This window comes from Pollachius pollachius (assembly GCF_949987615.1).
Source record: "Pollachius pollachius genome assembly, chromosome: 5".
Taxonomy (NCBI): Eukaryota; Metazoa; Chordata; class Actinopteri; order Gadiformes; family Gadidae; genus Pollachius; species Pollachius pollachius.
The window spans coordinates 6,326,271-6,341,818 of record NC_136938.1 but is presented as its reverse complement, the minus strand read 5'-3'; the positions used below and the strand labels follow the sequence as shown (position 1 = coordinate 6,341,818).

At 44.1% G+C, this 15,548-nt stretch overlaps 1 protein-coding gene across 1 annotated transcript in view; it reads right to left on the bottom strand.

Annotated features, from left to right (window-relative positions):
• The window catches only part of cd276 (CD276 molecule), a 57,009-nt gene that overhangs the window by 23,063 nt on the left and 18,398 nt on the right, over positions 1–15,548 (bottom strand). The window lies entirely within an intron of this gene.

Genomic DNA, 15,548 nt, shown 5'->3' with positions numbered 1-15,548 from the left:
TCTGCGGGCCCATGTGGGTTCCTCTTTGTGGGGCCCTCTTTGTGGCTGCAGTGGCTGCAGTGGCTGCCTTCCAGGCTCGACGCTTGGCTATGTGTGTGATTCCGGCGCCAGCTTTATTGTAATGTACTCTTTTGTTTGCGGCGGAGGCATTGTCCCCAGACCGGGCCAGCTCCCTGGTACCTGTGGCTGTGACAGCCGGTCCCGCTGGGCCAGTGGTTTGGGGGGGGGGGCTCCATCACTGACCGTATCCAACACCTGTTCATCCCTTTGTCATCGGGATCCTTTTCGTCATGTTCCTCTCTGTTTGTGTGTTTATGTATGATTATCTTCATTGACAATTTGTCAGATAAAACCATTTGTATATGATCATTTGTGTTATTCTTCCAAGGTATTTTTGTTTCATTATTCAGCTTTAATATGGCATTGAAGTCAATGGTATTTCAATAGGTTGAGTTTAAATATGTATATTTAATTATACATATTATAATAATATCATTATTATTGTTAATTATGATCAAATCAGTTAACCTCGCCAACCATATTGGGCATAGCCACAGCTATTTAAAGGCAATAGCCTATAAATAGCCATGGCAACCCTGGTGCATTCTGGGACCGGACAAGTCACTTGCTGTGAGATGAGAACTTGGCAAACTAAGATGGATGGTGACATGGTTTTGTCCTGTCAGCGTTTCTTTAGCTGCAAGCCCTTTCCTCCTCTTTTTGAATTTCAATAAATTGCTTTTCGGGGGAGACACTCGCTTGTTGTTGTCTTATTGGCATGCAGGCCAGGCGATGCCAGTCTCTCTAGGACAACCTCCAGCCCATTTACTTACACAATTTGTCTGACATTATTGCCCTTCCCTGGATGCCAAAGACTTGTGGCGAACACCAGAGCTGGGTGTGCAGATGTGCACGTTTAAGTACATTACATTAAAGAGTAATGGCTCCACATTCATCGGCATAAAGCTTCTAATAGCCCCCTTTTTCGCTCTCTGAGGTACGGCCGTAAACGGCATCTGGCGAAGGAGGCAATACAGGCAGAGAGACGGAGATTCAGCGGGGCTGAGTGAGTGAGTGAGTGAGTGTAGTAGTATTTCTATATAATTGAATATCTGTACATACAAAATAAATAAGTAGTAATCACAGGTTGAAGATAAAAAGCCAGCCCGACACAATAATACCACAATATGCGGTAATATATGGAACTACACTTCAGAGCACCAGTACATGTGTATAATTACACATGTTATACTATTACTATAACGCGTACTATTATTATCATTAATAAAAAAACTGTCAGCGACAACATTCTTGTCAGATGATTTCTGATGGTCTTTGTATTCACGAGCCATGTACAAAATATACAGAGCAAAAATTATAGATAGAGAATGTCTATATGCACCTGGTCGGGGAATGAATTGTGTGTGAACGGCGAGAGAGAGAGAGTGAGAGCCTGAATGTAGCCTAGAAACACAGCGGAGGTCTTCAGGTTATTATTCACACCTGCCGGGGGCAAGGTGAGTATGAGTTTTCGGGCCTGTACAGTCAAAGGTAATCCTACAGCCATTACAGCCGGCTAATTAACTGAGCGTACACTTCAAAGCTAGCTGCTACGGCGCCTTGTTAGCGATGAGAGGGCCACAGATGGAGGCTGCAGAAGCCCAGGCAATGTGGTTGGAAGTTTATTAAACCCGCTGGCCTGAGGGAGGGACCGGGCCGAGAGAGGGAGGGAGGGAGGGAGAGGGAGGGAGGGAGGGAAGAGAGAGAGAGAATGTGAGTGTGTGTGTGTGTGAGTGCCGGAGCTCTATCTCTTGTTTTGCCAGTGCTCGCTGGTTCCTCCCAGCTCCCAAACAGGGCCTCAATTAAAAAGTCCTCTGATGTCTGGCTCCTGACAGAGACTCCATCACCTCCCCACGCCTCTCTCAATCCGAGCTGGCATTAAGATGTTGGAGGCAGACCAGAGTATTGATTTTCGGCGTTGTTGTTATTTTTTTCTTAACCGCAGCAAACTTCGTGGGTGGGGGGTGGTGGGTGGCGGTGTTTGCGATGGTGGGAGGGTGTCTAAAAAAGTTGTGTTCTCTAAATTTTTTAATTAGCTTTAAAACAAGAGCTAACTGCAAGATGTCGAGAATGTGTAGCAGGGAATTGCTAGTGACAGCTCTCGCCCGGTCGGCCGGCCTATCTGGCCGACTGATTAAGGTGACGCTGAGCGAAAAACGCTCTGAGCGAAAAGACGGACACAGACAAATGGAAACAAGGATGCGGAAGGACCAACTTGCACGTCCTGACTTTTCTTTTTCCTTCTTTTTTTTGGGAATCTGCATATGAAGAGATCCGTTCTAACCTCTCCGGACCCGCTGCTATATCACAGCCTCGTTCCGGTGATAACGTGGTACTCATGGTGGTGATACTGTGATAGCAAAGCTAGCTGTGGTACAGTAGTTATACTGTGATAGCATAGATACCTGTGATAAAGTAGTTATACTTTGACATCATAGCTTGCTGTGATACCATAGATACCTGTGTACAGTAGTTATACTGTGAATACATAGCTAGCTTTGGTACAGCAGTAATACTGTGATATAGTAGTTATACTTGGTAACAGTAGTTATGTAAGGCAAAACGCCAGTCATTATTGGGAAAATAAGTCCCGACACTTATTTTCTCAAGGGGCTTATTTTCGATAATGACAGGCGACATTCCATACATTATCCCGCTTATTACACTTTCTCTGCTGTTGATCAGCAGAGAAATATTCTGCCAAAGACGTTGAAGTTGCTTAGCAACCAAATACAATGGGGTTGATAAGGTACCGGACTACTTGCGGAGTGATACCAAAGACGGGAATCAGACTCAAAAAATCCACTTACCTTGACAGCAGTCATTATATGCTAAGCAATGGTCAATTATCCAAAAATGATCCACCCCCGGAAGTCGGGAAGGCCCATGCAAGTGAACAGAGCATTCCACAGCATTGAGAAGGGCCGTGTAATAAACTCTGATACCATATCTAGCTGTGATACAGTAGTAATACTGTGATATAGTAGTTACACCTCGTAACAGTAGTTATACTGTGATACCATAGCTAGCTTTGGTACAGTAGTTATACTGTAATACCATAGCTAGATGTGATACAGTAGTTATACTGTAATACCATAGCTAGATGTGATACAGTAGTTATACTGTGAAACCATAGCTAGCTTTGGTACAGTAGTAATACTGTAATACCATAGCTAGCTGTGATACAGTAGTTATACTGTAATACCATAGCTAGTTGTGATACAGTTGTTATACTGTGAAACCATAGCTAGCGGTGGTACAGTAGTTACTGTGATATAGTACTTATACTTGGTAACATTAGTTATACTGTGATAACATAGCTAGCTTTGGTACAGTAGTTATACTGTGATATAGTAGTTATACTGGGTAACAGTAGTTATAATGTGATACCATAGCTAGCTGTTGTGCAGCAGTTAGAATGTGATACAGTAAATGCTACTGTGATACTATTAACTTAATAATCATTAAACCATCATAATCATAATCATCACAATTCTCTCTTATGCACTGATGCTCTTATTGTACTGTTAGAAAAACGAAAAAAAGCATATTCAGCAGTTGCACATTAGCAGACTAGCATTAGTATACAAAAATTGAGAAACCAATACACTAACGGTATATTTAAAGTGATTCTCCATACTTGAGGCAAGCCATACCATGCGTTTGACAGAGCGTTGCAGCATTCAAAGTACAGCTTGAAACTCCCTATAGAGAATCATTGAAGTGTTCAGTTATTGCCTTAAGAACTCCTGTATTGCATCAGCATATATTTTAGAGGCTGAAGAAGACAGTCATGAATATAAAGGCTCCGGTATACTAAACGAGCAATTGGAAGGATGCGAGTCCTTCGTTCCCCCCTCCCCCCCGCCTCCAAAAAATTACACAAGGGCATTTATGCTAGTTTCAAACATTAAAGTGAACAAACAAAACTAGTTTGTGAACAGGCTGCTTAATATTCTACTAAATCTTCGTGAACTTTTCCCATTCCTTCCTCGTAGTGTTTGCCGACCGGTTCCATGTTTTTGTTTTCATCGTATGCTTTGTTTTAATTTCTTCCCAATCTTCATAACCTCTCCCGTGTGGCTGGGAGCAACGTTATAAAAACACATCCTCGCTCCCGGAGTGTGCGTTGGACTTTGATGGAAACACACCGTTACACCAATTTCACAGCCGCTGATAGTGCCTTTGTTTGTATCTGCATTTGTTCACGTTTTTTTTTTTCCATTAACGGTTATTTATTTGGCTGACATCGGTTTTTGCTAATAAACTGTTTGGTCAAATTATTATTTTGTTCTCGCTGCCATTGGAGAGAAAAACCTGGCAAACATACTTCAATATGGCTTGCCTCATATTGAGTCAAACTATTGCAATTTTAGGGTTTGTTTTAAAACCCGCACACATAAATAAATTAGGCTGCATATCTAAACAAATATCTGGATTTGTTTTACAAGGGCAATGCCACAAAACACATCATGGTCTAATCCTTACACAAACAATGACTCCAAACCCAACCCAAGAACACAAAGCATAACTCTCTCACCAAGAACATAAAAGCACTTCTGTGAGTACACATTGCTATAGTTACCTCGTCTACTGCAGTATTACTAGAATACATAATGACAGCAAATCTTAAAAAGACATGCTTCTGTATGTCTTTGCCTCAGGGTCTTATTATAAAGCAGCGTTTCTCATTTTCTTGCGGTGTGGTCTTTGGTGGCTACCGGGGAGACAGATTCGTTCTCCGAGCGGAGACAAGCACGCAGGAGTTTGGGAGGCGCTCAGCTTCGAAGCATCTTTCTGGAGGACGAATGCAGTCCACACTTTTAAAACACAATTATAGCCATGTTCCAGGAATAATAGAGAGGCGCTGGGTTCAAGGCCGTTGCGGATGTTGTTTACATTTTAATGACACATTTAACAAAGTCTGTCGTCTCCCTGACATCTTAGTCTTTGGAGTGGATTTTGATTTAAAACTAACTTCTAATTTCCTGCTGCACAATTCTGATCAAAAAACTCGTCCCCTGAGCCTTCTAGGAAACCTCAAAGTAAGCCTGCAGATGGCATGCAAGGAAATAGAATTAAGTATGAGTTGTCAGCCCATGGCACAAACTTTATGAATGTATACATAGAGGTATGTTTTTATTATTGACTTCCGTGCAGTGATTTTTAATGCTGCATCTAGCAACCCATGAGGATAGTCTCAGGCACACATCGGCCCTTAATATACAGCCAGACGATTTTGAAGCAACATTTGCGAATCACTCTTCAATTAGTAATTCATATATTATATTTATATTCAGAGTTGACCATAAAAAAAGTAATACATATTACACATGCAAATACCTTTGCATGTGTGCTTTGATTATACAAGCATAATGGCTTCGAAGAGATTATCTTTCAGTGTCTCAACAACTTATTAAATGTCTCCTTCATACTCCCCTGGAAGTGTTCATCATCTCGGTTTCCACGACTTCTCAAAGCTATCTTATGTATTAATAGTAATCATTTAGCAGCTCAGCCTCATTCAGAACCTCCTCAGATGACGTGAGGAGAGTGACTCATCACAAGGTTTCGCTCTTAATGGACGCAGGAGGGCGCCTCTCAACAGAAACGTTCTGCAGGAATGAGAGACCTCTTTAGGTGCAGGGCCACAATCAACAACAATCCATAGCCAAAGCATGACTGGATTTTCTGTGGCCTATCACACACACACACACACACACACACACACACACACACACACACACACACACAGACAGACAGACAGACAGACAGACAGACAGACAGACAGACAGACAGACAGACAGACAGACAGACAGACAGACAGACAGACAGACAGACAGACAGACAGACAGACAGACAGACAGACAGACACACACACACACACACACGAGAAGGTTGTCTGCTGAAATTAAACGCAGCCTGACAAAACCCTAATGAAGGTTGGAGGAGTTTATTTTTCCCATGGACAGTTTGTAATGAGCTAGTGCTTGCTGGGCCCCGGGGAACGCGTCAGGATGTGTAGAAAGCATGTTAATGACCTGATGGGGCGGTGAGTATCCTGTCTGTCCGACTACAGCGGCTCAATCACGGCCTGAGTTCTACGTTCACGTCGGCCCTTGACTGACCCTTGGTATCCAGCAGTAGGAAAACAAAGTGTCGCACTATAATGTCAGTCGATTCTGTGTTAATTATCGATCAAAATGTGCACCGTTCTTTTATAATAATAATAAATTGTATTTTAAAAGCGCCTTTCAACGTACCCAAGGACACTGTACAGATAAAGTACATATATTCAAAAAAAGTACATACATAGTCAATAGCAGTCACACACATGACCAGACAACACTGACAATATGGACTCTTTCCTTCTTCGTGTACTGAGGGCCTGCGGGGTAAGGGACATGCTCGGAGCCACTCTCCTCCGGGAAAACAACCGCAGCGGCCACACCTAACTCTCTGTTTCACACTTGATAATCAATTACTGGTCTCAGAGGCTGTTGGAGAACAAACTACATATCTTGGGAACCAGGTTAATCTCTCCACAACTTCTAATTGAAAAGACATTACATTTGCGAGACAATGTTTTTTTTTTTGTGTTTAGTCAGCCCTTGCTTTGTATTATTTGGACACCCAGAATAAAGCAATTTACAGAGGTCGCAACCATCTTTTGCCAGGCAATAATTCATGGTCTTATCTAGCGCAGAGTTTAACATCAAATAAATGGATATGAATAATTAAACTACTAACCTTTGAAGGTGTGCCCGGCTATTTATTGGTTACAATTCATTTTGCCAATGGTTTTAAAAGAATGAAATTAATATGATTTAATAATCCAATGCAAGGGCCAAACCAGCATAAACCAATCCCTGTTAGAAGCTTCAGTATTAGCAACATTAAACCAGGCTGGAGGGGCCCCTATGGGCTCCAATGGTAGATCCCCTTGCCTGAACACATGGACTCTATCTACGGTAAGCTCCTCTTAGGAGTATAGAGTCTGCCTCGAAGGAGTTCTGTATCTGCAGAACAGAAGGAATTTAATGTTCATGAATGCAGAGCTTCTTTCACAGGTACCAGTAGGTAATGTGCAAGGATGGGCATAATTATTGATGTCACAAATCCATCAAGCATATCATGGTCTGATAATATGCAAAGTTATGCAAACTATCTGATTTCTTATTTCAAGGGGGAAAGGGTGGGGGATATAATATGCGAGTGGTTGAGGGCAATAGTCCCTTTTCAATTTGCATATTCATAGATCTTTGCATATTAAATGAGAGAATAGAGGAATAGAGGCACAGTTTGTATGTAGCTATATAACTCTCAAATAACATTGTCTGACATATGGTTTTATTTCTTGGTTGAGGAATGCTTTGTATTGTGGGCAGGGGGTATGTTAGGTCCACATACATCACATATTGTACACATTGTTAAAAAGTGAAAACAAAAACCGAGGTATGGTCTCTCCTCGCCAGAGAAAGACACAGCTCTCAGAGTATTGCGTGAGAGGCCAGGGGGAAAGGGGGAGATCACAGCTACACACAGGGCTCCTAGTCCTTTGATGACACTACATCATTAACATTTGTTCATCCATTTCATTTCTGTCAACCTAAGAATATATGGTGGGCAGGTAAACAACAATCATTCACTGATGCATTCCTCCTTCCATCTCTCCATCCATCCATGGAAACAACAGAACACCTCTAGAGACTGCAGGGCTTTGCACGCTCTCCTTCTCCCCAACTCAGGACACGAACACTGAGATACAGAACTCAGGGGGTCCGAAATTTCCATGCAGCAGAGGACCGGATATTTTGACACGGACCTAGTTCACAAAAATGATATTCCATATTTCATGTTTCCCAAAATAAAACAACAACAAATAAGGTAGGTATGGCACACACACAGAGAGCGAAAGAGCCAGAGCATAACAGAGAGCACAGAATAAAAGAGGAAATACCTTCAAGCACAAAAATATTGGAGCCCTTTATTTAATCTCTGGGATTTAACTGTTCTAAGAGAGCACATTGAAACGTTCTAACAGAGCAGATTTTACGTTCAAAGAGAGCAGATTGTAAGGTTCTAAAAGAGCCGTTTTTAAGGTTCTCAGAGAGCAGATTGAACGGTTCTAAGAGAGCAGATTGAACCGTTCTGAGAGAGGAGATTGAACGGTTCTAAGAGAGCAGATTATACAGTTGTAAGGGAGCAGTTTGTACGGTTCTAAAGGAGCAGATTGTACGGTTCTAAGAAAGCCATGCACTGAGCGGGAACCGGCCACTACTTAATCCCCCTCTCCTCCCAACAATCCCTCAGAAGTAGCTGAGCGCCAGACTGAGAAGCTGACTCATAATAAAGCCGAGGCCATCATACAGGGTTACCCCTCCCCTCCCGACGACCCAGAGGGGGGAGGGGGGAGCAAAAACCACACCGGCAATGACAGCGGGAAGTGGCCCGGCTTAATAATCGTGATAGGGTATAATGTGCTTACACAGCCGTCGCTGCTGCCTACCTGAATTTATTTTAGATTATGGCCATTACTTCATGTCCTTATTTGGTTGTTTCTTCCCCAGCTGGGCTCCTGATAACACAGGCCCCGCATTCAGCCAGGAGGACGAGGCAGTCCTGTTTCCACGCTGGACGCTAATTAATACGGCGTTCCACCGAGGAAGCAGGCCCGTCTTGCTGCTCCGCTGACAACGGATTCGTTTATGCCGCCGTTTCCCTGCTTTCTCCGGGGGCTGCGTTAATTGAATTTAAATGAGGGGTGGTGAATGGGGTTGAGCAGAAATGAAGGACTACTGCGGTGGGTTGCTAAGTCGCCTCGGGAAACGCAGGCGTGGAATCTCTTTTTTTGGGGGTGGGTGGGGGAACAGCTCTTCTTAAAAGTTGAATGACTTGATCTTCTGTGAAAGAGAGGATAAAAAATACGGAGTGATGCTTGAAGGAGTGAATTACATTCTGAGTTCCGATGGGAGTAACCAGTAACAAACTCAGCCGACCCGTGAGCGAGCTCGAGTTCGAGTTGGCCGTTGCGGCGTTTCGTACCCCCCACTATTCCATTTGACCTCCGACGTCGGCCGCCCAACCAGAAGTTAACGCGGACACCGAATTAAATTGAGATTCGCAATTTTCCACGGGGTCTTCTATCCACAAGAACAATCAAATTGGGAATTGAAGGCTTGAGTGAGCTTACTAAGCAGTGGCAGGTAGCAATTTAGACAGCAGTATGGCATCAGGCACTCGCTCTGGTACTGATAATAACGTTGACGTGGAGCCACCGGGTGAAGCCAGCAGGCCAACATCAAATGAAACGGTGACACATGCATTATTTATCGACTGGAGAGTGCCATCAACCTAAGAGCACCTAAGAGTCACCGGCCCAGTAATTACGCTTGATGTTTATAGAAAGGTGGCCCTGGCTCTTAAATCGCTCGTACAATAACGGCCCTCATTGAAGTCGTTGGGATGACTTTCTCAAGGACGCCGACGGTGTCCTTGTTGAATTGGGTCATTTTAATGTCATCTTTCAACAAAACAACTTGATTTACCTGAGTTGCCTTTGAGGTACTTTATAGGTATTGTTTCATATATCAATAAGGTAGGTTTTTATAGATATTATGAAATGTGTAGTCCATGAAATCAGGGTCATAGTCATCGATGTGAAACAGATTACCGCAAGAGAAAGCAAGATTGCATCGGCATTCCAGATTTCTTGCACCAGGTTCAGTGGTGCGTGAACAAGGACTTTTAATTGTGAAGCACAGGTCATTTTTTATAATATACTATGCTACAAATGACACATTAGTTGCTGCCAGTTGTTTGCGAACCACAGGTAAACACAGAAGGGTCAAACCCCAAGGTTGCACAGGCTGGTCTATGAAGAGCGTCTCCAACGTTAACAGATGTTTGAAGAGGTAGCCGACAAACAAATTGAACGTTTCTTATCTAAAATACAATTAAAAATCAAATTGCTCTATCAAGGTCATGAAGTCTGTTCCATTTTGCCCATACATTAATCCTATTGCTATGTATTTAATGTAATACCTTCGCTGCGGTAATACTGTATGATGAGATAGAAGCAAGGTGGGGCAGGACTTTGGATCTCTATTGGAGAACATTTAACACTCCTTGACAGGAGAGGCAATGTTGGACTAAGAGTACGAGTGATGGAAAGATCAAAACTTTAAAAGCAGCACAAAGAAGAATGACTTTTTTCCAATTACTGAGGACATATTAATTAGAAAATTAACGTAATGTGAAAGTTACCCTCTCCTTCTGTTGTTTATACATTTTCAAGGCTGCCACCTTGAAATCTCTTGACCTCAATTAACGGCTATGTAATACCGTGAAGGATATCAGACCTCTTCATTTGAAATGGAAGTGGACCTCGGTTGATCATACAGGGTAACAAGGAATGTCTTAAAGAAACAGTTTCAGCTAGAATTCGAACACTATGAGATATAAATAAATGTAATTTGGGCTGACACTTTTAGGACAGAGGGGAGCGTTTCCCCAGGGTAAGGACCCACGCACACTTTGTGATCATTTTTTAAAGGTCCCATGACATGCCACCAGGTGTGAGCAGACTGATCTATCCAGCACACATCTAGGTGAACACGCCCACTTGTGATGTCATAAGGGGCAGATTTTCAAAACGGATTGTAAGGTTAATCACACTCACACCTGGTTGCATGTCATAGGACCTTTAAGTACCGTCAGTTGTTGTGAGTGAGCGTTATGCTGAGCGATGTTGTATATGAAATGCGCAATACACTGTAGCGTTATATTATATTTATCCGGGTAGCCTAACCCTCACTCGGACTCGGATATTAAACAAATCGCTGCTCAGACGGAGCTTCACCATCCACACACACCCTGGCCTTGTACTATAAGTGTCCAAAAAGCTCAACTTTCTATGACACCGCGGTCAAACATTGCCAAGACAGCCACCCACGTCCACAGAAAAAGGAAGAAATGCCTCGGAAAAAGGCACTCAGATGTCTCGAAAAGAACATGCATGCGTTTGCAGCAGTGTGAAACATTCACATAGTGTTTTGGGGAGAATGGCAAAAACATAAGATTGTACTGCCTTTTCTTTCTAAATTGGAGTCTGGGCAAGGTTCCGGAACACACTCTGAGCCCAGCAAAAACTCTCGTCCGATCTCCTTTTCGGTTATCATCATTTCATCCCTCCCCCTCCCCTTCCTCCTCCTCCCCATCTTGCATCCCTTCCCCTCCTCCTCATCCTCCTTCTTCTCCACTCTCTCCATCTTGCATCCCTCCACCTCCTTCTACGGCCCCTCTTTCCTTTCCCCGTCACTCCTGACCCCACCCCGTTGGTCGTAAGCCCTGTGCAAGCAAAGTGTTGCCCACCAGGGGAGACCGCCTCACAGCCTTGATGACCTGGCGGCAGTTGCCATTGCGACGTTGAACGCCATTTAAGGACAGGCCTTTGGCCTCCATGCACCAGCACCTGGCGCACGTGCTTAAGAGTGCCGCTGAGGCCAAAACGGCGAAGGGACACGGGAGTGAGGCGTCCTTGGGTGTGTGAAGCCATGGCCGGTCGGCAGCTGATCTGGATGGCTGCGTCCGAGAGAGGGGTTAGGCCACGGCGTTTGTAGCATTTCATATCCGTTGCATCATGTGTACTAGCTTGAAGAAAAAAAAAAATCACAAATGTAGCTTGGGTCGTAACCATGGGGATAACACCACCCCCCCCCCTTCTCCTTCCTCGATCTCTGAGCCCAAAGTTTATTTCAAATGTTCCAAATCGAAACAAGGGGTTCACTTACACTTAGGTGAGAAAGCGAACCAAAAAGAACAGCTTCTCACAACATGCCATGGTTTTTCTGGTTGGATTTGTTCTTTTCACTGCTGGAACTGGAGAGCTAAGTGGAGGAGAGTGAACCGAGAAGAGAGGGACGGCGTAAGAGGTGTAATTTAGTCTGTGCGGGAGATTAAGGTGCTTGCCTCGCAACCCAGGCCGTCAGTGGAGGGGCAGAGCAGGGGGGGATGGACGGCAGGGTGCTGCTGCCAGGCAGACAGGAAGAGAGAGTTGGAGCCAGAGAGCGGCCAGAGAGCCAGGTGGGAAGACAGGCCGGCAGGCAGACAGGCAGACAGGATGGGTTCATTTAAGGACTGCAGCTGCTGCTTCTCATGATTGGATTGCTCCGTAACACTCGAAGTCCCCCCGGGTCCCCCATCAACCAAACCTCGCCGTGTCCCGCAGAACATAGCAACAAACCGAAAAACACAAAACGCTGTTCATTTGTGACGTCCTTGCTGAGTCCGTACGGGCCGGAAGACGGGGCTGACTTGAATCAAACATTGGACGGTTGGTGGCTGCGTATATGGTTCATATTTGATGAGCTGCACGCAGAAAACGATGCGTCTAGACTCGTCGGCAGGTGCTTCGGATCCAGGAGCACTCTCCGCAGACTTAGGCACAGTACCTAACTCACGGCAGTCGGTGTGGCACTCGGCTCAGCGTGGGTAAATGGTTCATTTTCTCAAAATTAACCTTGTCAAACTCCTACGCTGCCCAGGGCCAGATTTGTATTGCTATTGTAATTTTTCAATCAGTGATTGCAGAGAGTGTGAAATTTTAATGCGCTTGTTCCCTGGCTATCACCCTACGTCTCTTCTCCCTCTCGTTCTCACTCCCCTTCCTCCGTCTCTCACTCTTTATTCCTTTTATTTTTTTCATTCTGCCCTCCTCCTCATCCATTCAGAATCTTAAGCAGATTTCACCCCTCCATAATAGGATTCACTACTGTCTGAGCGCGGCGGTGTTCGCTGGGCCGCCTTTAAATAAAGAAAGAGGCACAAAGCAGTGTATTCACAACGCATCGGCCAGGGCTTTGGGCCCCCTATACGCTCCCTACCGGGGTAGGAGTTTTGCTGGGTGAAAGTTAATTGCTGAAGTTGTTAAGTAAACCACAGCTGTTGTAAACAAATGCAAATGCATCCTCGATTTCAAGAGAAGCCTCCTTGTATCGGGCACCATTAAATATCTGTACATCTGCCGCCGCATGTTTATTCAACAAGTCACGCCGTCGCCGTCTCGCCGTGTTGACGTTTCCAGAGAGGAGGATTAATCGTAGCCATGTTCACACAGACCGCCGCCGAGTTTTCAGGCTTTGATTAAAGGGCTTGTCCTGCTGTTCACCGCCCCCCCCTTCTAAAGAGCCGCACCGTCGGACGCCCCCCGCCTGAGTCTGTTCCTTTTTTGTCTTCCACGTGGGTTAGACTTTGTACGCCTCAGACTCTTTGTAGTCTGCAGGCGAGGCGAAATTCCTTTACTTCCACTGTACTGAACGTATCACCTTTCGTTAGGTGTCTTCCTCTCCTTTCCTGCTCTGACCCCAAAATGCCCGCTTCGGAAAACAGTGTTGTTTTTTTCTAAAGGTGTGGCCTTTATTTACATGACACAACAGGCCCTGACGTCTGAATCATCCTTCGCAGGGAGAAATCATTTATTGTTTTGTCCACAATGTCTGTGCGTTCACACAACCCTGATGTGATCTGTTGTGCGTGCGCAGTTGGGCCAGCTTAGGGGAATCAGACTCCACCATGTATCCCCGTGTTGCTCAAAGGCAGGGTTTCAAACAAGCAGCTGGCAAAGCCGGTGTAGGAAGACAGTAGCGTACAATGTATTATTAACATGGTTATTATTATTATTTCACACCACGATGAAGGAGAAAGCTCTGGGTGCATGAGCAGCAGGGGTTTATGTTCTGGGATCTCGCGTTGAATAAGCGGCTGTAAAACGTATATGTCGTTAGCCTCATAGCATAAAGTCATATTTTGGCCAAATTGTGCCTCATTGCATGTATCCTAAGCAAATCAGAGAACTTCTTACATTCCATAATCACCATCTGCCTAAGTCATCAATTTGACTTTGGCATTTCTGACGCTAAATACAAGATGAACCTTTAAATATGACTTAGGCAATCATGCAATGAGGCTAACGGTATTTTATACGTATCTTTAACATTTAGGGCTGTGTTAGATTGCTGCTGATGTGTGACTCCTCGGTCTGAAATCCTCAGTGTCTTTATTTTAAAGTTTGTCCATTCCAACACTTCCTACTTAAATTACTTTTGGAAGAGATATATTAGCCTACTGCCGCAAGATGACCAAATCCAGTAAGTTGCATCATGTCACCATTAGGAGATTAGGTCCTTAGTCTACACCAGCATTACTCATTGCGCGGCTCGCAGGCCACATGCGGCTCGCCAAGCCTCTATTTGCGGCTCGCATGGCGGTAAAAATATACAGTGATATGATCATGCAGTGAATACAGATATTTAAAAAAACAATACAAACAATTATTTAAAAAATAAATCAACAGCGGCATTAAAAGGTGGAAATATAGCCTTGTCTAGAAAATATTTTTAAACTTGCTCGGCTCTACGCTGACAGCGGGGTTGCCAGATTGGCGGTTTTCCTGCCTAACAAGAGAGAATGTGCTCTTTGGATGGACTTATTCTTATTAACTTATTCTTCAATAGCTTCCATGTTTGTGACCCAGTGTCTCCACATTATTCCAGAAAATAGCACACAGTCACACAAGTCTTAATTTTCCTCTCAAAGTGCACCAGATTGATGCATTCCAGGTTAAAAGGTACCAAATTTTCTTCCGGGGGAGCATGCCCCCGGACCCCGCTAAGGACCGGGTTCCCTCCACAGTTTCACAAAATTCTGTGGGAAACACTGCTTCAGGGAGGACATATTATTAAGCAGGCATACTTATTTATGACTGGATTTATAGCTTTTGATACTTTGCGGTAAAAATGGCTCTCCTGTTGACGTCGTCCTGTCAGTGCAGCTCTCCTGAAAAAAATAGTGAATACCACTGGTCTACACAGTCTCAGAAGGGCTTCACAGATTATGCCTTCTGTTGGTTATAAAATGGCATCTTGTCAGAAGATGGCATTTTATAACCGGTAAAATAAAAACAAGGAAAAACCACTGCTTCTCCCAGTAAGGGAAGAACCATAAAAGATGGATTGCTTTTCCACAGATTTGGAAACCAGTATGTATGACATGAATGGAGGAGACAAAATGGACTCTGTGATGAAGATTCAGTTTCCTCTTTCAGCAAAGGATTGTTTTTGACAGCTCAACAATCCTACACCCGAGAATGACCTTGAGCTACCGGCTACGGTTTTGATGCCAATTTAGACTTTAGTCTTTTAAACAAATTGATCAGGGAAACTTGAATTATTGATGCAAATCAAACAGTTAAAAACATATTTGTTGTGTAAATCAAAGAATGATCCTTCTCACTTCAAAAGTCTGCAGTAAGTGGTCCGTGGTCCTATGGGCTGCATTGGTGCATACTATTCATTCCTAGCACACCGCGGTGCGATGGCGCAAAGGATAGAGTCACAAGCATTGTTCAGTTAGCGTGTCCAAACTCAACCGGAGCAATGGCAGGCACAGTAAGAAGAGTTTGCGTTCTGTACCCTCATGGGAACTGACCT